We start from the raw sequence: 20,233 nt of genomic DNA on the forward strand, positions 1-20,233 counted from the left end.
GAGGGATCTATGGAAACTCTCTATACTATTTTTGTATCTTTTCCTTAAGTCTAAAGGGAAATTAAAAGTAAAAAACAATTTTTTAAATCAATCCATCCTTTAAAAGAAATAGATAGTGTAACATACAAATGTACAGTCATGAATCCTTACCCTGAAGGTGGTCAGTTCCTATGTGAAGAACCCAAATCAGAAAAGAACACTCCAAGGATGGGGGGATGGGTGGGCAGCATTTGAAAGATTAAGCAGAGTCCATCTGCATGGGAGCTGGTCAATTAGCATAATGGAACCGAGCAATTATCTCCCTGTTCTCTGGATGGAGTGAAACATTGTGCTGGCATCTCCACCTTAGCAAGAACCACGTAGAAGAATCTAAGAAGACCAGCAGTCCACCCACTTCAGCGGGGAGGGGGCCAGGACTCCGTCAGGGCACATGGTTGGCCATGAAAGGAGGGCCCTGTCCCCTCCCAGGGGGCTGGCGGAATCCTCCCACTGGAGCACCATCACATCTGCCTTGACTGTCTCTCGCTTGGCCAGAGAGCTCGAGCCTAAGGAACAGAAGGAGGGCTCTCCCTGTGCCTGCCTGCTAACAAGTGGATGCGTGAGTGGCCCAAACTGGTCTGAGACTTGCTCTCCCTGTCACATACCTCCCAGTCGTGGGACTGTGGGAAAGAACGCACAAGGCTCCCATCAACTGTTTCCCAAAATAATCTGACAATTCTTCAAACGTCAAACCAGTTTAGGTCAGTTCACAACAGATCATTTCTTAGGATTCCTGAGAACACATTTGCCGTTCTGTGAGCATGCGCCAGGCCGGGTCTACACTCTCCAAAGCGGAGTCCTCCTGGGAGGGGGTCTCGAGCTGGGCTGCTGCTCCCTCCAGAGAGCGCCGTTTGGGCAGTGACAAGCCTCCCCTGGGCCACCAAGTGTCCGCACCGAACCCCTCGGGCTTGTCGGGGCTGGAGTGTACTGGATGCCCAAAACGTGACCCAGGTCTCCAAGTTGACTCAACAGTGAAATCAATCACAAAGCACACGACAAAAAAGCCCAAGCTTTTGTTTTCTTTGGGGCCAGATGTAATCAACCCCATCTTCTATTTTCTTCCTCCCAAGGGGCAAATTCATCTGTCATTTCCTGTCCCTGTCCCCCTGCTTCCTCATTCCTCTCTTGCCGCTCAGCCCAGCTGTTCCCAGCCATCCCGACTTCCCGCTCTCCTTCAACGCCACCCCAGACCCCAGCAGCCCTGGGAGGGTAGCCCTCGGTGACAGACCCAGCTGGGATCATCAAAACTCCAGGAGGGGCCTACAAAGAAACAAGGTATCTGACAAACTTCACAGCCTGCCAGGCTGAGGGAAGCCTCCTTCTCAACTTCCTCAAACTCTGCAAAGATGGAAGCTGTCTCCCACGCACACTGCCACCTAAACGACTGCCCCTTTGGCCCTACCTGACGTGGAGATCAAGAAAAACAATGTCCCCAGTGTGGTTGGCAGAGCAGTGCCCACCCTCCCCCAGATGCTCACATCGTTATCCCCAGAACCTGTGAATACATGGCAAAGGGACATTAAAGTTGCTGATGGAATTAAGGTTGCTAATCAGCTGACCTTAAAATAGAGTCATTAGCCCAGATTAACCAGGTAGACCTAATGTAATCCTGAGGCTCCTTAGAAATCTAAGTTGGGGGCAAAGAAAGGGTGAGAGTGATGCAATGTGAGAGGGACAGGACCCACTGTTGCAGGCTTTGAAGATGGAGGAAGGGGGCCATGAGCCAAGGAAGATGAGCAGTCTCTAGATGCTGGAAAAGGCAAGGGAATGGAATTTTCCCTAGAGTTCCCAGAAAAGAACTGGAAACACACTGATTTTAGTCCACTGAGAGCCACATCAGACTTCTGACCTACCGAACAGTAAGACGATAAATTTGGGTTGTTTTAAGCCAGTAATTTTGTGGAAATTTATTATGGCAGCAATAGGAAATGAATACAACTGGTTATCAAATGTCATAATAGTAGCTTGTTTCAGGCCTAATGAATATGTGATTCTTACCTAAGTAAACCTGTCTATGCAAAGTCCACAGCACTTCTAGTTGCCTCTCTTGAAGGTCTGGCTCCATGCCACTGGCTGCCATTGGCCGCCATTCTCTTAGGCCTTCCCTCCAAAGAAACCAGTGCCCGGGGACGGCAAGCACACGTGGTTTTGTGTCACAGGGCAATTCTAAATAGAACAGTTCGCCTGTGCCATTTTTATGAGGTATCTGCTTGACACAGATCTTTAAAAAGAAAACCCACTCAGAGTTATTTCTGTAACTGAAGGTGGGCAAGAATGGGGATAGTAAAATGAGATGATTACTTATGAAATGAGCAATGGAAGTTAAGCCTATTCTTACCTATCTTTGAATTCATCAATTCGCAACTAAGTATAGTGATGACAATTTCCATTTGAGACCACCCCAACCCCACAGTGTGTGGGTGTGAGTCTCACTGTGGTTCTCCGATGGCCTCGAAACTGGTGCATTCCAATCTGTTCCGGTTTTTGGTTTGACCAGTGCTATAAACTGAGCCAGATTTCACTCTTTTCGACCTATTTTTTCTGCAGCAAGTACCCTAAACGCAAGCGGAATTCTCCCAAATAGAGGATGGGGGTAAAGAAGGGGAGCCACATGGCGGTCAGCCTCTATCTTTCCATAGATTTGGATCCTCTTTCCAACTGGCTGGGAATGAAGGTTCAAACTCTAACAGCATCCAACTGACTACGGTCTTGCTCAGTGATTCTTCTTCCCCAGGCTTGAAAATAATTAGGGCTAACAAAGGCTGGCCTAAAAATAAAAAGCCATGCTTTCCAGTGCCAGAACAGTGAGGCCATTTAAGCTCTGTGTTTAGCAAGTCTCAGTTACCTGGGCAGCAGCATATGGCTCCTATAATTCTCCAAAGCCTGAAAGCATTAAAAGATTAAAGTGCCTGCCAAAAGTGGGCTGGGCCCCCAATGAGCGTTCACATGCTCGACCCCATTGGCTTCCACAGGGACTGGCCACCACGCTGCCATCTCGTCCCCATTAACCACGGTTAAACTATTAAGCCAAATGACAGGCGTTTCCACTACCAAATTATGATATTGGAGACTTTATGTTTTTGACAGGAGGGCATTTTCTAAGCAATTACTCCAGAGAGAGGAAGAAAAGCATCCTGAAGCAAAACACCAGGGACTGGGGTCAGGCTAACGAAAAAGTCCAGCAAGAGGAAAAGCGAAGAAAAACATCCCGTGGCTCAGGGCGCACAGGGGACCGGCGACACTTCCCTAAAATGCAGGATGAGAGCCCTGCAGAAACGAGCCCGCAGGCTCCCTTATCGCAGCTCTACTCTGCACAGCCCAGGGCACAGGCACACGCTTCATCATGCCCCCGGGCGGAAGTGTGGCAAGCCTGAATGCGGACCACAACTGAGAAAGATCAAGGAGAAGATTTCTTCTGTGGTGGACCCAGGGCAAGGAACCTTGGAGGAGCAGTAAAGCAAGCCAGCCTGCCAGCTGCCCTAATGACAGAGCGCGCCCCCACCAGGAGCCACCACTGGTCTTCTCTTGACAAGTTCAGTGCAACACAAATGTCGCTAATGGCTGATCAAGAGCCACAGGAAGATTCCTGTGTGTGCAGTCGAAGGGGTCTGGGCACAAGTGCTGCTGTGCTGGCAAAATTCTACGGAGACCGCGTCACGGATCATTTTGATCCATTTCTTGAGGTCTTTCAAAAGAGATATGCTTTCAAACATGTGAATACACCTTACAAAACGACGGGCGAATGGCAGGGAAGACTCTGAGAGGCGTTGACTCTCTCCCTGGCTCCTGCCGACGTGCAATGTGTGCAGGAGATGTGAATAAGCGATACCATTAAAGATCAATTTCTGGCCCAGTTTGGGGAAACGAGACTCTGGCTTGAGAGTCATACATCATCCATTGTTTATACTCATTCAACAAATATTTTTTCTTTTGCTGCTCATTCTGGCTGAGACACCAGGCCAGGTGCAGGGGTGCCAGCGTGGAGGAGACGGCCATGGTCTTTACCTTAGCGCCGAAGGAACTACAGTCTACGGAGCATGATTTCTGGGGTCCTTGTGGTCCCTGGTGGGGCTTCCTGAGCCAGCACGTGCACTGTGCCCTCTCCTCAAGCGGTGACCCTTCTCCTGCACACCCGGAAGCATTCACATCCGAGTTAGGGGTGGGGAGGGAGGGAGGAAAGGGAAGGGGGATGATGTCTGGCTACAACAAATCGGATTTCCTTGTGTTTTCCAGCAGACCAAGTAAAGCGAAGATAAATAAGATGTCTCATGATCTCTCCTCAAAAATAAATTACTCATCCCCAATTGGCGGTTTCTTCCCATTCATAACTACAAACTCTGGGAAGTGAACTTATGACTGCAGCATGCATGAATTATTCCAGCCCAGCGTGCTCTTCCCTTCCACCTCCTAAGCAAGAACTTTTCAGCTCCAGGCTGAGAGCCAAGATTTCCCAGGACAGGGCCTGGGACAACATGGACAGAAGGGACCAGACAAAGACCTAGCAGAGCCCAAGGAGGGCAGGGAAGTGATGGGAAGGCGCCCAGGATGGCGCTGTTGGAGCCAGCAGACTAAGTCTCATGGGGCCATGAGACTTGAAGACTTCGAAGTCATCACCACAGAAAGTTTTCCCTACCTTACATACCAATATCGGAGCACAGAAATTTGGCAAATTATCGACTTAGCACACACACCCCACCCCCAGCCCCCGTTATCAGAAGGAAGCAATCGATGGCAGAAAAAAAAAACAAAGAAGATTCCTAAAACAAGCTGCCAGCTGAGGGGGGGCTGAGCTAACACAGAAATCAGATAAGGCCCTGCTCCACCCCCCGCCCCTCCCCCCTGCACCCCGACCTGCCCCCCACCTCCTCAACAAGCGTGGGAACTTGCTTTCCCACAGCACTCCCCAAACTGGCCCTGGTTTTACTTCTCTATATCCCACCCTAAATGGATTGATTCAGAACCCTCCAGTCATGCTGTGCCTTTAAATATCTTTTTCTACCATGGAAGGTCCACCACCTGGGTGCTCTTGACAGGACAATCTATTTTAAAACAGCGGCTCCCAAGGCACATTCAGCCAAGAGCCAACACACACGGGTCAGCAGCCAATGTCAACAATGGTCTAAAGAAACTGCAGCAGACACTGGTGGTGTTTCGTGCTCAAATTAAATCTCAGGTGAGTGGGGAGAGCCTGGGATATTGGCAACTACTGGTATTTCTTACTCATGGGCCAGGCACACAGATGGTGGGCCCAAGGGTATCAGATGAAAACCAACATATCAACACTGCTGGGTGTGATGCGACATTCAAAGGAGAGTGACCTGGGGTCCATCATTAAAGAGCAGTTCCACCTAAACGCTCACACAGTCCTGGTGACCTGCAAATTTTCAGCAACTCCCTCTGTAAGAATGATTCAGCCCCACCAAGTAGAGACAATCTGGTTGTAATTTCACAAAAGAATTCAAACTCTTGAGGTTAGGGGTGTTTGAAGGCCCACTCAATGGTCTCCTGAGGGCACCCAAGAGGGTAAGGAGATCTGGAAACAACGGCACGAGCCTGATTATCTCTACCAACTGGCTGTCAGTCCTGGCTCATGTCTGGGAGGCAAAAGGGCATGGTAGGGAACATGGCAAACTGAACCCACATGCTCGCCATGTGAACAGAGCTGCCACCACTGCAGCCAAGCAGGAATAGCAACCCAAGCTTTCCACAAGACCCAGCATTTCAGAGTAGCCAGGGATCTAAAATGTTACGTGAGGACTTCCCTGGTGGCGCAGTGGTTAAGAATCTGCCTGCCAATGCAGGGGACACGGGATCGAGCCCTGGTCCAGGAAGATCCCACATGCCGCAGAGCAGCTAAGCCCATGCGCCACAACTACTGAGCCTGCGCTCTAGAGCCTGCAAGCCACAACTACGGAAGCCTACGCACCACAACTACTGAAGCCCGCGAGCCTAGAGCCCGTGCTCCGCAACGAGAAGCCACTGCAATGAGAAGCCCACGCACCACAACGAAGAGTAGCCCCCGCTCGCCGCAACTAGAGAAAGCCCGCGCGCAGCACCGAAGACCCAATGCAGCCAAAAATAAATAAATAAATAAAATGTTATGTGAAATCTCAATCTGATTCTCAAACATGAGTGGTTCCAGATCTGTAAAACACCTCGGGCCACTTTGAGACAGCTGGTGTGGCTCTCACAGCCCCTAATGATCCTAAGATTATTTTCTACACTGAATTTCCAGGACATCCCCCACAGCAAAGACCCTTCCCACAACCTTCTTACTCATAAGCCCAGTGTTCTCAGCCCCCACTCTCAGTCCACACAACTGAGTCCAGCACACCATTTTAAGTTGCTCTGAATTCACTGGAGAGATAAGTATTCATTTGTTTTTATGTTATTTCTACATTCTGACAGAAGAAGACTTTAATCATTTCAGATGATTCAAACTGGGTTATTTTCCGAAACTTCTGTGTATCTCTTAACAGTGATATAAAAATTTGCAGTCTTCCACCAGAGAGATAAATTCAGGGACTGGCAAATAGATCCCACCATAGTTCTCCTGGTTCCCCCTTCTCTCCTTGCTGTCTTAGTCAGTTTGGGGTGCTAGAACAAGAATACCATAGACTAGGTGACTTAAACAAACATGTATTCCTTACAGTTCTAGAGGGTTACGCTTCAAGATCAGGGTGCCAGCATGTCAGGTTCTGGTGAGAACCCTCTTCCTGGTTCCCTCATATGGTGGGATGAGTGGGGGGAAGGAAGGGTGGGAGAGAGGTGGGCAGGGGAGGGAGAGGGAGAGCGGAAGCAAGCTCTCTCCTGTCTCTTCTTACAAGGGCACTAATCCCATTATGAGGGTTCCAGCCCCATGACCTAATAACCTTCCAAAAGCCCTGCCTCCAAATACCATCACATTTGGGATTTAGGGTTTCAACATATGAATTTTATAGGAACAAAAACATTCAACATTCAGTTCATAGCACATGCCAAAAAAATCTGTGAGTGTATGTGTGTGTATGTTTTTGTCTCTGTCTGCTTCTCTCTGTATCTCTCTCACACACACAAACACACACACACACACACACACACACACACAGAAAGCAGATGTATACACAAGATGGAGGGTCAAAAGGTACCAGGAAGGTATTTGATCAGTGCACCTACTGTGTGCATAAAATGTATGATGAGGGGGTCTTTATACATGAGGGGGTTCTGGCAGTGTGCCAGTGTGGCCTTTTGTTGTTATATATTTGTAACTCATTTGAGCCCCTACTCTGTGCCAATAAATACACTCACCATTTATTTAATCCTAGTGATGCTAGTGGCTCTGTTAGCTTCTCCGAGGAAACTACAAGCAGAACAGCACTTGGAAATGGCCTTCAGGAAAGGAATGCGGCCAACGGAAGATGCACAAGAGGACACTCACTCGTGACAAAGGCTGTAGGCCTCAAAAACAGTTTGCGTCAGACTTCCCTGGTGGCACAGTGGTTAAGAATCCGCCTGCCAATGCACGGGACACGGGTTTGAGCCCTGGTCCGGGAAGATCCCACATGTCGCAGAGCAACCAAGCCCGCGCGCCACAACTACTGAGCCTGCGCTCTAGAGCCCATGAGCCACAACTACTGAGCCCACATGCCGCAACTACTGAAACCCACGCACCTAGAGCCCGTGCTCCACAACAAGAGAAGCCACCGCAATGAGAAGCCCGCACACCGCAATGAAGACCCAACATAGCCGTAAATAAATAAATAAATTAATTAATTTTTTTAAAAAATAGTTTGCTTTTGTGATTATTTAGACATGTGAACCCCAAGAACCACAAAGTATGAGAAAACAAAGTCCCATCTTCAGCAAGTTCACCACCTCTGACAATTTAATACTTTTAAAATCTATCCACAGGCGTGAGATGGGCAAAAACGTAGTCATATAATACAGCAGAGACTAATCATTATCTCCCAGTATCGCCTTCCTCCTTTTAGAAATGGAACGCTTCCCTCCCTCCATGGTAGACGTAATAATGCCTCCCCCCCAATATGCCCACATTTTAATTCCCAGAACCTGTGAGTATGTGACCTAACCTGGCAAAAGGGACTATGCAGATGCGATTAAGTTGAGGCTCTTGAGATGAGGAGATTATCCTGGATTACCTGGGTGAGCCCAGTGTAATCACAAGGGTCTTTAAAAGATGGAAGAGGGAGGCTGAAGAGCCAGAAAAGGAGACATGACGACAGAGGCAGAGGACACCAAATGTTGGGCAGAATGGGAGCAGCAGAAAAGTTTACACTCTGGGAACACACATTGTGAAAACCAATTAGGCATTCTCTTCTAAAGCTCACATCCTCTCTCCTTCAATGAATACAGCATTCTCTCCTTCATTCATTAGTTTATTCGTCCACTCCTTGGTTGGGAACATGCTGGTACAACCACTCTGGAAATCCAGCAACTTGCAACCCAGCAAAATCACTCCTTGTCATACACCTTTCAAAAACGTATTTCACACGGGCACCTGGAGACATTGACCAGCATGGTGATAGGACGTCCATTCATAGTAGCAAAAATGGGAAGCAATGCAAAAGTCCATCACCAGGAGAAAGGAAAAAGACACAATGGCACATTCAAACAATGGAAGATCAGACAGGGAAAAGAAATGAAGTACAAAACGAGAGACAGCAAGTCACAAGTCTCTGTGCGGTTTGGATGCCGGTTATATAAAACTAAAACCAAGCAAAACCAGACAATATGTTTTTAGGAGATACATATGGAAATGATCAAACTATTTCTTAAAAAGAAGGGAAAGATGATTTTTTAAAAGGCTCCTGATGCTTGTCTCCTCTAGAGAAGGCAGGAGGAGAGGACGGAGCCAGAGCACATGTTGAGGGATGGGTGCATGAGTACGTATTTTATACTGATGCTTCACGCTGTCCACACGACATGTGGTCTGTGTGCATCAAACATCCGATCAGCTTTCAAAACCGGTTCTAATGCACAGCACCCCCGTGAAAAGGTCTCAGAGAGCACTGTGTGAAGGAAGGATTCTCACATTGGTTCGAATAGAGAAGAGACGAGAGAACCAAGTGAACTCAAAAGACTGCACCACAGCATGTGTTCCTTGCCGCCTCGTCAGCAACAATGGCATCACTGAAACATGTCATTGTGTCTCTTATTAGTGTTGATTTGAGTTTTATTGGGTTAATTTATCCTTAATTTGTGAATCTGTTACAGGTTTATACTTCCAAATGAGCTAAAAGCAAAAGGAGTCTGTATCTAGTTAAGTACCTATTTTTCAAGAAGCATCATTATTGAAAAGTTTAAGGTAATTAAAAAAGAATGAAATTCTGACACACGCTACAACATGAATGAACCTTGAAGACACCACGCTAGGTGAAATAAGCCAGACACAAAAGCACAAACACTGTATGAGTCCACTTAAATGAGGTCCCTGGAGTAGTCAAGCTCATAGAGACAGAAAGGAGAATGCTGGTTGCCAAGGGCTGGGGGGAGAGGCAAACGGGGAGTTGCTGTTTAAGGGATACAGAGTCTCTGCTTTGCCAGGTGGAAAGAGTTCTGTGGATGGACAGTGGTGATGGCTGTACAACAATGTGAATGTACTTTATGCCACTGAACTGTCCACTTAAAAATGGTTAAGATGGTAAATTTTATGTTCCATATATGTTACCACAATAAAAAAAAAAAAAGAGTTCAGTGGTAAATTTTCTGTTATGTATATTTTACTGCAATTAATAAATAAATAAAAGCTAATAAACATTTTTTAAAGTTCAAGGCAAAAGAGGGCTTCTTGGTAAGTACTTCCCTGGTGAAGGGAACTTCAGCCTTACTCATTTGAGAAAGCCTGTTCTCTTTGGTTTCTCTAGACCTGCAGTGAGGAGGGAGTTGCAGAGACACTGACTAACAACTGTTATCTCAGAGAGTTGTCTTCTAACTTGATGTGTGTTCCTCAAATGGATATCTTTCCTTCTTTGGGGAGAAACAAAACTCGTTCAAACACCCTTTGGTTTAACTGCTTATTTCATCGTGTGGTTCGTGAAATGATCCCATCACAATCTCCCACCCGACTAGGGAAATGAAAGTTACCGAAAATGTGTCATTGAGGGGAACTTCAGATATCTCCGAGTCCCTCTGGTTATCAGATCTCACACCTAACAGGCACTCAGTAAAGACTTGTAGGATCTAACTGAATTCCAATGTATGGCAGTACTGAATCAAGTGTCTTGTCTGTCCTGCCAGTGCAGGCCAGTTATGTTCATAATTTGAAACTGAAACAAAGGGAGAAAGGATACGGTACCCTTTAGCTACCAAGGTTTCCTAACACGTGTTGTTATAAAGTTTAGAACTTTCAGAGACACTTGGCCTTGAAAGGGCATCATAAATATTCAGCTCCTTTTTGGCCAGGTACACGAGCAGGCATTTGACATGCGCATGGTGGTTGAGGAACGAATGCTTTACACAGTGCTGTGCATTAACAAAACTGATGCGTCAAGAAGGCAGGCTTCGAGATGGTTCTCCCAGCCTGGATCCTGGGGTTCTAGCCACCCTTATCTGATGCCCTTTGAAGCCAAAAGCCCAATTTTTTCAGGGGAGTGCATGACAATGACACAAAGCTAAGCTAGGAAATCACAGGACGGTTATTACAGCCACGACCTTTCCCTCGTCAGCATGGGAGTTGGACCCATATCCCAGCCAAACGTGAAGTCCCATTGAGGACACAGGGCCTTTGGGACACAATTCTCCCTGTGGTTCTGGGAAACAAAATCCCTTTAAAATGCCAGTCAGGGTGTGAAGTGGAAGGAGGGAGGGAGGGAAGGGGGAAAGAAAGAGAAGAGAAGGAACCAAGTCCTTGAGGGTTTTACCTTTCACTGTGTATTCCCCATTCTCATGCCTGAGCACTGAACCAGGATTAATCATCTCAAAATGGCGTGATGAATACGAACGCGTTGTGGAATAGGAAAGCCCCACCAGCAGTCTCCTTCAGAGATGTCTCCCTCTCTCCCCTCTCTCCCTGTCTCTGTCACTCACACACACACACACACACACACACACACACACAGCATAGAAGGGATGATAAGCCATATGAGCAGAGTTTCTTGAACTAAAACTGAAAGCAAACACAGGAATGGCAAGTACCCTGCCAATGCACATGTAATGACTCTCATGGATTTACCATCATAATCATCAGCATGGGCCATTCCAGTCATTTGGAGGCTATGGAAACAAAGAATGGATGTGGAATGTCACCCTGTGTACAACCTGATTTCCTTAAAGGATAAAAAGGAAAATAGTGTCCATGCCATCCTTACTTATAATATCAAGATTATGGAAGCAACCTAAATACTCAAATGGCAGGGAAATGGTTACATAAGTTAAGATTCAGGAACTCACATATTCAGCTACTACAAACACTAGCTTTGGAGATGACTATGAAGTAAAAAACAAAAAACAAAAAACAAAAAAACCCAGGATGTACAATTATATATACTACATATATTAATATTGTCCATATATTATATTACCTTCAAGTATATAGTAAAAAGTCTAAAAAGACATACACCAAAATAAAATGAAAGTGGTTGTATTGGGGTACTGTATGAGTGCTCGATTTAAATTCTCCTGCTTCCAGACTCCTTTGACTTTCTAGGGCTCTTAGGCATCAACATGGCCACCACCATGACCTCCCCTTAATACTCTCTCGTGTGGCTGGGACCAGAAGACATTATTTAAAGAAGATTTTATTGAATCTACAGGGTAACAGGAAGGGAAGAACTAGGCATACAGCAAAAAATAATAATAATAAATTTTCCTGCTTCCTATTTTCTAAACTCTACTATAGAGTCACTATATATTTATAACAAAATTTTTTTTTCAGGGTTAGAGAATATTGGAACTAGAATAAGACACACCCATCCTAGAATCTGCCCCTCCCCTCGGTCAGGGATGGAGCCCTCTACACCATCGTAGAAGAGGTTATCCTTTAAGACAACCGCCCTCAATGGCGGGGAGCTGGTCACCCGGTCCCTGATTGGGGGGGGGGGGCAGAAGCCCTTCCCGCACATCCTCATGTGGCCATCTTGACCTTAGACTGCACTGAATACACGAGCTTCACCCAGCTCCACCAGCGCAAAGGAGGTGGTGCTATCAGCTGAAGATGCTGAGGCAGGGGCAGTACCATGTGGGCAGGGCTTAGAGGGAGAAATGGGAGGGCTGTGAGACACGGGGGATTTCAGGAGAGAAAGGGGCTTGAGGGAGAGAGTGTTGGCAGAGGGGGGCAAGAGACCACAGAGAGGGAAGGGGGGTGTTCAAGGGAGAGAGCTGGGGGAGGGAGAGATGGGGGAGAGGAGAGAAGAGAGAGGGTTTGAGGGAAAGAAAGAGGGGGGAGAGAGGGGGAGTTCGGGGACAGAGGGGGATGGGGAGGTGGAGGGGTGGGAAGAGAGGGAGGAGAAAGAGGAGGAAGAGGAGGGACTTAGTAGGAAGGGGGAGGAGCAAGCAGGGGGGTGAGGAGGGGAGAAGGTGTGGACAGAGGGACCTGGAGGAGAAGGGGGACAGACACGGAGATGGGAGAGGAGGGGTGGGGAGGAGGTGGGGGAGGGTATGAGAAAGAGAGAATGAAGGAAAGGGGGGAGGGGCAAAAAAGGGGGGCCGAAGGGAAGTGGAGAGAGAAAGAGCAGGAGGGAGGGTCAGGCATGGGTGGGGGGACAGTGAGGGGAGAGAGAAGGTTGGAGGGAAGAGAAAGTTGGGGAGAGATGGAAAGTGGGGGTACAGAGACGGTGTGGGGAGGGGTGGGGGAGGGCGCAGAGAGAGGGTGAGGGGGAGAGAGGAGAAAAAGAGAAGAGAGAAGGCGGGAGGGTGGAGAGAGCGGACAGCGGACACAGCAGCCACAGTCCCCTGCCCCCTTCACCGACATCACCCGGCTCCAGCGGTTAACTCACCAGGCCAGGCGGTGGCTGTTTTTCACAATGTCTTCATCTTTTCCTCCATTTAAAAACCCATAGGTTCCCTAAAAGAGCCAGACAATGTCACAAATGCACCCTGCCCCCTGTCACAAATTCATCGACCCCTCCAAGTGCCCCCAAAGTCACATCCACACTTTTTTAAGTGTTGCCAACTCAAAAGGAGAAACCAAGTTCAGTCACACAACTCAGGGTCTCAAAGGGTAAAAACAGCCGTTTCTCACTCAGAAGCATATCGTGCCCGGCAAGGCCAGGAGCCACCCCTCCAGGGAGCCCTGTGAGGGGGACTCCAAAGGTGGCCGGATCATCCTTGAAGGCTCTAGCACCACCTCACACCGATCGCCCCTTTGTCAAGAGAAAGCCAGGAAAAATGGGCACAGGGCACCTTCAGGTATGTTGGCTTATGGCTTTCAAGCGTCCGCATGTATAGTACCTGCCCCAGGAGTGGCCCCCAGACATCCCCATCCCCGAGAGACAGGGCTGCGTTCCGGTCAGGACTGTCCCAGCACCTAGCATTCACCTGGCACCGAAGAGGCCCTCCTTAAACACTGACACAGGACTGGAAGCGGGCAGTCCCTCGCCTCACAGATGTGGGAGAACAGCAGCCACTTGTGTGTCTCCAGGGGGCGACACCCTCCATGGGGCTCGGAGTCACCCTAATGGGAATCTGGAACTGGGATCGAATCAAGTCACTCTGAACACGAGATTGGAACTGTGGCACGTGCCCCGTGAATGACTGCACAAAGAAAGGGGACAGGGGCAGGGAGGAGAGACGGCAGAAGGGCCCACCGGGCAGCTGGCCCATCCCTGGTTCTGGGACTCCTTGGGGCCTTTGGGCTGCACGAGAGGCCCCTGTGGTCCCAGAATAAACCCCTTTTTTCAGGTTAGCAGGCTCTGCTTGGCTTCCTCACTTGAAGAAAGTCCTTACTACACACACGACATCAAAGTGGGAAGACACCTCCTAACTCAGTTCAGAAGTGAGGTAGAGATCGTGTAAGATCCAGGATCAAGTTTCTACCAGTTCAGAACCCAGCTCAGTTGATATCAGGAGTGCACAGCAGAATTTCCTGGAGAACGCTTCCACAATCCACCTGTCTCCCCATCAAAGTCGGATGGGGAGAACCCAGGCACAGGGTTCCGATGCACATCCACAGGGGAAAAGATCACCAGCTAGAAAGTCCTCCCATCGTCAATTAATCAAGAAGTGGGGGGGTGGGGAGGATAACAGAAATACCTATCTGCTGGTATAGGCACCACGTCTCCCTGGAAGAATTCACGAGAAATATCAACAGTATATGGGGAGGGTCACTGGATAGCCGGAGGACTGGGATGGGAAGGAGACTTTTTAGTAATCACTGTTCACCTTGTGAATGTTGAGTCATGTGGATGTATAACCTATTCTAAAAACTAACTCTAAAAAACAATTTAAACACTTCTCCGGCAAGCAGCTGCAGTGTCTCTGCCCAACAAACATGAAACAGGGCAAACTGCAGCCCCTTTCAAATTGTTTCTTCAATTGGTGACACACCTACCTGCCTTCTCCCCTCTCGACCCCCCACCCAAAGCTAATTACTTTCATTTCATTTCTTTCCCGACAAAGGTAGCAATTAAGCCAAAAAAAAAAAAAAAGTCACTGTCAATTAACAAACACGTTGTCCAACCTGCCTTAGGTACCACTGATGAGCTAATTGACAGACGTATTTGGGTTGGCACCTCTGTGCTCCATCTAATATTTTATTGAGAACAAAGGGCCACTGAGAAATCACTGGTTAAATGGTGAAAACTGTCCCATTTTGTTCAAGTTGTCAAGAGGTTTTTTTTTTAATTTTTTGTGTTTTTAATGATCAAAATAGGAGAAAGGCAAAGCCCGTTTACAAAGTTATTCATGACCAGTGAATTTCGCAAGTGAGCACGGAAACTACTCAAGCAGAAGGTAGCCAAAGGTAGCATCCAGAAGGGTCTGGCACAGAAGATGCGGATCCACGGAGAAGCCGGCTGTGGGGCGGGGAAAGCGAAGCCAGGGCAGACTTTCCCAGCTCTCATCCAAAACAAGGTTCAAGCACCTCCTTCTAGCCCCAGGCACAAAATTGAGAACTAGCTGGAATAATTAGAGAGGACACTAAACTAATTAAAGACTTTTCACACAGGGAGTGGGTGTGCGATGGATAAAACTGGTGCAGCCCCAGAGGACCAGACCTAGAACTGGGCCCCAAGTCTTCCAAGTCTAGAAGAGTCCAGAAAAATCCAGCAAAAACACAAGGGCTGATGTCTGAACACTGACTGGTAGGAAGCTGAAGTTTAAAGAGCTGGTATTTTCAACTGTTTATACGTGCTGCACTTGGGTGCTTAAGGACTTAGATTTGTTATGCAAAATGAGTAATTAATCAGCACTAAAATATTTATAGTATTTAATCCAAGACACTGAGGAAGAACCAGCAGCATGAATTGGATAGCACTTCATCTTGCTGCTCTGTCCCCTGCGCCTGGGGACAGACCAGACTCCTGCAGTGGCCCCACCACTTCCCGGGCCACTGGAAGGAAATAAGCTGAGGCCTTTACTGGGCTTTTCTTGCCAACTGAATACCATTCAGGAAGGACAAATATCCCAGGATTTTGTTGTTGTTGTTGTTATCAGTGTTTTTTCCTCCTGAGCCTAACTGTAAGCATAGTTTACCAGTGAGGTAAGGTCCACGAGCTCCATTTGGCTTTGTTTAAGTGTCCCCTAATGTACAGGACTGCCTGTAAGATATTTACCCATAAAAGAACAATCAAGTTGAAAACCAAGCGCTCATCATCAACCAGTTGCCGGTGTACCTTTGCCAGCTGAAGGAACAGAAGCAAAGAAACGTGGCACTCCATCAAGTCTCCACGTCCACGTGTGGATTCCAGAGACCAGTTTGGCACCGCAGTCTTTTCTCCCACATTTGAAATATTCTTAATGGAGCCCAGTAACTGCCAAGGAAGTTGCCCAAGCAACTAACTCACAAGTGCTTCAGGATGTAGAAAGAAAATCAGAATTCCCCCACAGGATGAAAGGGATGGAACCAAGGGAGCTGCGTGGAGGGACAGAGCAAAAATGAAGTACCCCCGCAAAGGAAACATCAGCAAAAACCATTAAAAAACAACAAAACCATACTTTCTCTTTTCCTGTATTCCTTTGGAATCTTAACTGGGATCCTTGGGCTTCTACCATGTGTTCCCCAAAATGGCTGAGTGGTCCAGGAATCCCTCCAGGGGACACGGATCCTAACCTTCCAGTTAGAAACTCACAGGGAGGGGTGATGAAAAAGTTTTCGAAATAGATGGTGGCGCTGGTTGCACAACACTGTGACATGTACGTCATGTCATGCCACTAAGCTGTGCACTTAAAAATGGTTAGAATGGCAAATTCTGTTATGTATGTTTTACCATAATTTTAAAAATGAATGTGGGGAAGATCCCACATGCAGCAGAGCAACTAAGCCCGTGCACCACAACTACTTAGCCTGCGCTCTAGAGCCCGCAAGCCACAACTACTGAGCCCACATGCTGCAACTACTGAAGCCCGCCTAGAGCCCGTGCTCTGCAACAAGAGAAGCCACCGCAATGAGCAGCCCACACACCGCAACGAAGAGTAGCCCCCGCTCGCCACAACTAGAGAAAGCCCGCGCGCAGCAACGAAGACCCAACGCAGCCAAATATAAATAAATAGATAAATTTTTAAAAATAAAAATGAATGTGATATACAAAAAAACATTGAATTGCACACTTTAGATGGGTGAACTGTATGATATCTGAGTAATATCTCAATAAAGCTGTTTAAAAAAACTTACCAGGGAAACAGGCTGTAGAAAGCGCCCCACTGGGGGGAAGCAGGAGCCTGATATTTATTGAGCGCCTATACAGGTGGCTGGTTCTCTCATATTGAAAGGGAGCTGGGTTCTGCAGCTGGGGGTTCGTGTCACTTTGCCTCTCTGAGTCTCAGTTCCATCATCTGATGGTGTGGGCCATGACTGCCAAGGGCCCTACCAGCATTTCGGTTCCAGGGACCCATGCGTGGGTGGCAAAAGGACGCATCATCTGTCACCCAGCATATAAGCACATCCCACTAGGAAGGCAAAACATCAGGGGAGCCACACATGGAAGAAGCAAGTTCAACAACTTCACGACCCAGGTATGGACAGAAGGGGGTCAAGAGCTGTATTAAGACACTTTCTACTCAAAGGACAAAACGGTGATGGTGAAGAAGTACCAAAGAGTCCTGCTCTCCAGCGACTTCTTGGTTCATTCATAAAACAAAGGCTGTGGCCACAGGGGAAAACCTTATGTTCCAGAGCAGCTGAGGATGAAGGAAGGAAACGATGCTTTGACCATCTGTGTAACGCCCAAAGCAGGCTTCCCCAGCACTTGGGGCTGGATAACCGTGGTGGGGCTACCTGTGCCTTGCAGGATGTGGAGCAGCGTCCCTGGCCTCTGCCCACCAGATGCCAGTAGGCTGCCCTTTCCCCACCAGCTGCCACCTCCAGACACTGCCAAATGTCCCCCTGGGAGGGGGGGGAGCAGAATTGCCCCTGGTTGAGAATCACTGCCAGAGAGAATTTGTTATCTTAAACTTGCAGCTCTTTGTTGAAGCCATGTGACACATGTGGCATTACCCTTCTCACCCACTGCAGTGCAGGCCACCGTGAACTGTCAGCAAACAGACCTTGTCATCACGCTCTGCCTGGGGGATTTTACAGAAGTGCACACACACTCCTGGCAGCCAACAGCCTCAGAGAATTTCAAATAGCAACTGTACTTGGGTGAAAGGGTTATTCATTTATTCATTCATTCATTAACATATGGCACTTACCGTATGCCAGGCAAGGAGCCAGGGCAGTGTAGTTGGGGACACCCAGTCAGAGATGAACAGACTTAACACAAGACGAAGTGTTGTACAGAAACCTTTGGAGCAGGCCTCAAAAGATGAATAAGGGGTGTGGTAGGCTGAATAATACTCCCCCGCAAAATGTCCACATACTAGTCCCCAGAACCTGTGAATACGCTACCTTCCACGGCAAAAGGGACTTTGCAGATGTGATTAAGGGTCTTCAGATGGGGAGGGTGTCCTGGATTATCCGGGTGGGCCCAGTATAATACAACTGTCCTTATAAAACGAAGGCAGGACGGTCAGAGTAAGAGAGAAGGACATGTGAGGACAGAAGCAGAGGTTAGAGTGATGAGGCCACAAGCCAAGGAATGCAGGCTGCCTTTAGAAGCTGGAAAAGGCAAGGAAATGATTTCTCCCCTGGAGCCTCCAGAAGGAAACACATCCCTGCCAACACTTTGATATCATCCCAGTAAAACGCATTTTAGATTCTCTGACTCCCAGAAGTGTAAGATTATAAATTTATGTTGTTTTAAGCCACTGGGTTTGTAGTCATTTATTGAAGCAGGAAGAGGAAACTAATACATGGACACTATAAGGCAGAGAAGAGAGTGAAATCCATTCCCCATCAAGAGAATGACATGGGAGAGGCTCAGAGGCCTGAACAAGCATGGAACAGAAAAAGGCAAGGGTGACTGCTCAGCTTCATGAAACCTTTGCTAAGGCATTCAGGATGGAAAGTACCTGCAGAATAGTAAAGGCATGGGGTCAATTCCAGAAACATTTGGGACTTGACTGTCCTTTGGAAGGGGCTGAGATAGGGGGAGGGGGAAGGAAGAAGAGGCAAGGCAATGAGCAGAATACCGATGGAAATGACAGGAAAGGTGGTAATACCCGCAAGGACATGGGGAATAAATGAGTCAGGATGGGTGTTATGGAGGAGAAATGCTGAGCTCAGTTTGCAGCAGGCTCCGTTTGAGATGTCTAGGACACACCTGGGGGAAGTTAGCTAGAAGGTCAAGAATAATAATGAACTCAACCAGTCTTAATTTTAGGCTTACCATGAGCCAGGCACAGGGACACAATGACCAAACAAATGCAGCTCATGCCCTCCTTAAACGTGGAAGAGAGAGGCAGAAGAATCAGTATCAGACTGATACACTGAGAGAGACTTGACTGGCCCATTGCTGGCTTGGGAGGTGGAAGGGAGCCATGAGCCAAGCAATGTGGGCAGACTCTAGAAACTGGAAAAAAACAGAAAAGGGGTTCTCCCCTAGGCCTCCAGAAGGAAGGCAGTCCTGCCAACATCTAGATCTTAGCCTGATGAAACCTTGTTGGACTCTGAACTCCAGAACTTCAAGATAATAAACCTGTGGTGTTTTAGGCACCAAGTTTGTGGTAATTTGTTACAGCAGCAATTGGAAGCTAATACAGGCAACCAGGTATAGAAAATCACAAACAAATATCAAAAACCCTCATAATGCTAATAATATATTTTTAATGCCCCTTGTAAAGATGATGGAGGGGAAAAAAGGGATGATGGGAAAGACCTGTGTGATACTCCAAGTGACTAACACCGAGATGGGCCAGCTAGTGTCACTAATGCCCAGGTGCTGGAGGTGGTCTGGCTTGGACTGGATTCGTGGATGAATCAACACTGAACTGTTCTAATAACTCCAGGAGAGGTTTGTTCTGAACTAGGAGCACATTTTTCTCCTTCTCTGAGGTCTTATGTCACTTATAACGGCATCTTATTTTATGACCAGAGTGCCCATGTACCCGCGCCCTCTGGACCTCAGCTTTCTCATCTGCAAGGCAATGAGGTTCTACACTTGACCTTGACCATGCATCAGAACCCTCTGGAGGGCTCATGAATACACAGATTTCTGGGCTCCACCCTCAGAGTTCCCCACTCAGTGGGTAGAACTGGGGCCAGAGAACTGGTATCTCTAACAGGATCTGGGGAGGCTGAAGCAGCTGACCAGGGGACCACATTCTGAGAACCACAGCATTAGAGACCCTCCTTCTCTCACACTGAAAGGATTCCAGTACTTTGCTGCCCTGCATCTTTCCCATTAAGGGCCGTGCTGCTTCTTGGTTCTCAGCAGCTTGTTCTGTTCCTCTGGATCTATCCCGGGTAGAGCGTGTGAGTTGTCCGTTCTCTGAATGCTGAACAGCAGTCCCCAGACTGGAGCTGGCTGATGTTAAGGAAGTCACCCCCGAATATACCTAGACAGCCACTCTCCCCACGCCACCACCTCCTACTCGCTGCCCCCACTCATCACGTACTTAACAAGACCACTCCGTAATCATGTCAGAACACGGACAAAGCAGGAACTTGTCCAAACCACCAAAGTCACCCACCCAACGTCCCTGGGTCCTGGCTCCTAGAAGA

General features: G+C 47.8%; 1 protein-coding gene across 3 annotated transcripts in view; it reads right to left on the bottom strand.

Moving 5' to 3' along the window:
* The window catches only part of SH3KBP1 (SH3 domain containing kinase binding protein 1), a 336,773-nt gene that overhangs the window by 312,297 nt on the left and 4,243 nt on the right, over positions 1-20,233 (bottom strand). Inside the window, exon 1 of one of the 3 annotated variants that reach the window (XM_061179415.1) lies at positions 12,972-13,021. The exons of the other annotated variants lie outside the window; for them this stretch is intronic. The gene's annotated coding sequence lies outside the window, so the exon portion shown is untranslated. Of the gene's footprint in view, positions 1-12,971; positions 13,022-20,233 lie in introns of those variants that run through there. 3 annotated transcript variants of the gene reach the window in all.

Source organism: Eubalaena glacialis, chromosome X (assembly GCF_028564815.1).
Source record: "Eubalaena glacialis isolate mEubGla1 chromosome X, mEubGla1.1.hap2.+ XY, whole genome shotgun sequence".
Taxonomy (NCBI): Eukaryota; Metazoa; Chordata; class Mammalia; order Artiodactyla; family Balaenidae; genus Eubalaena; species Eubalaena glacialis.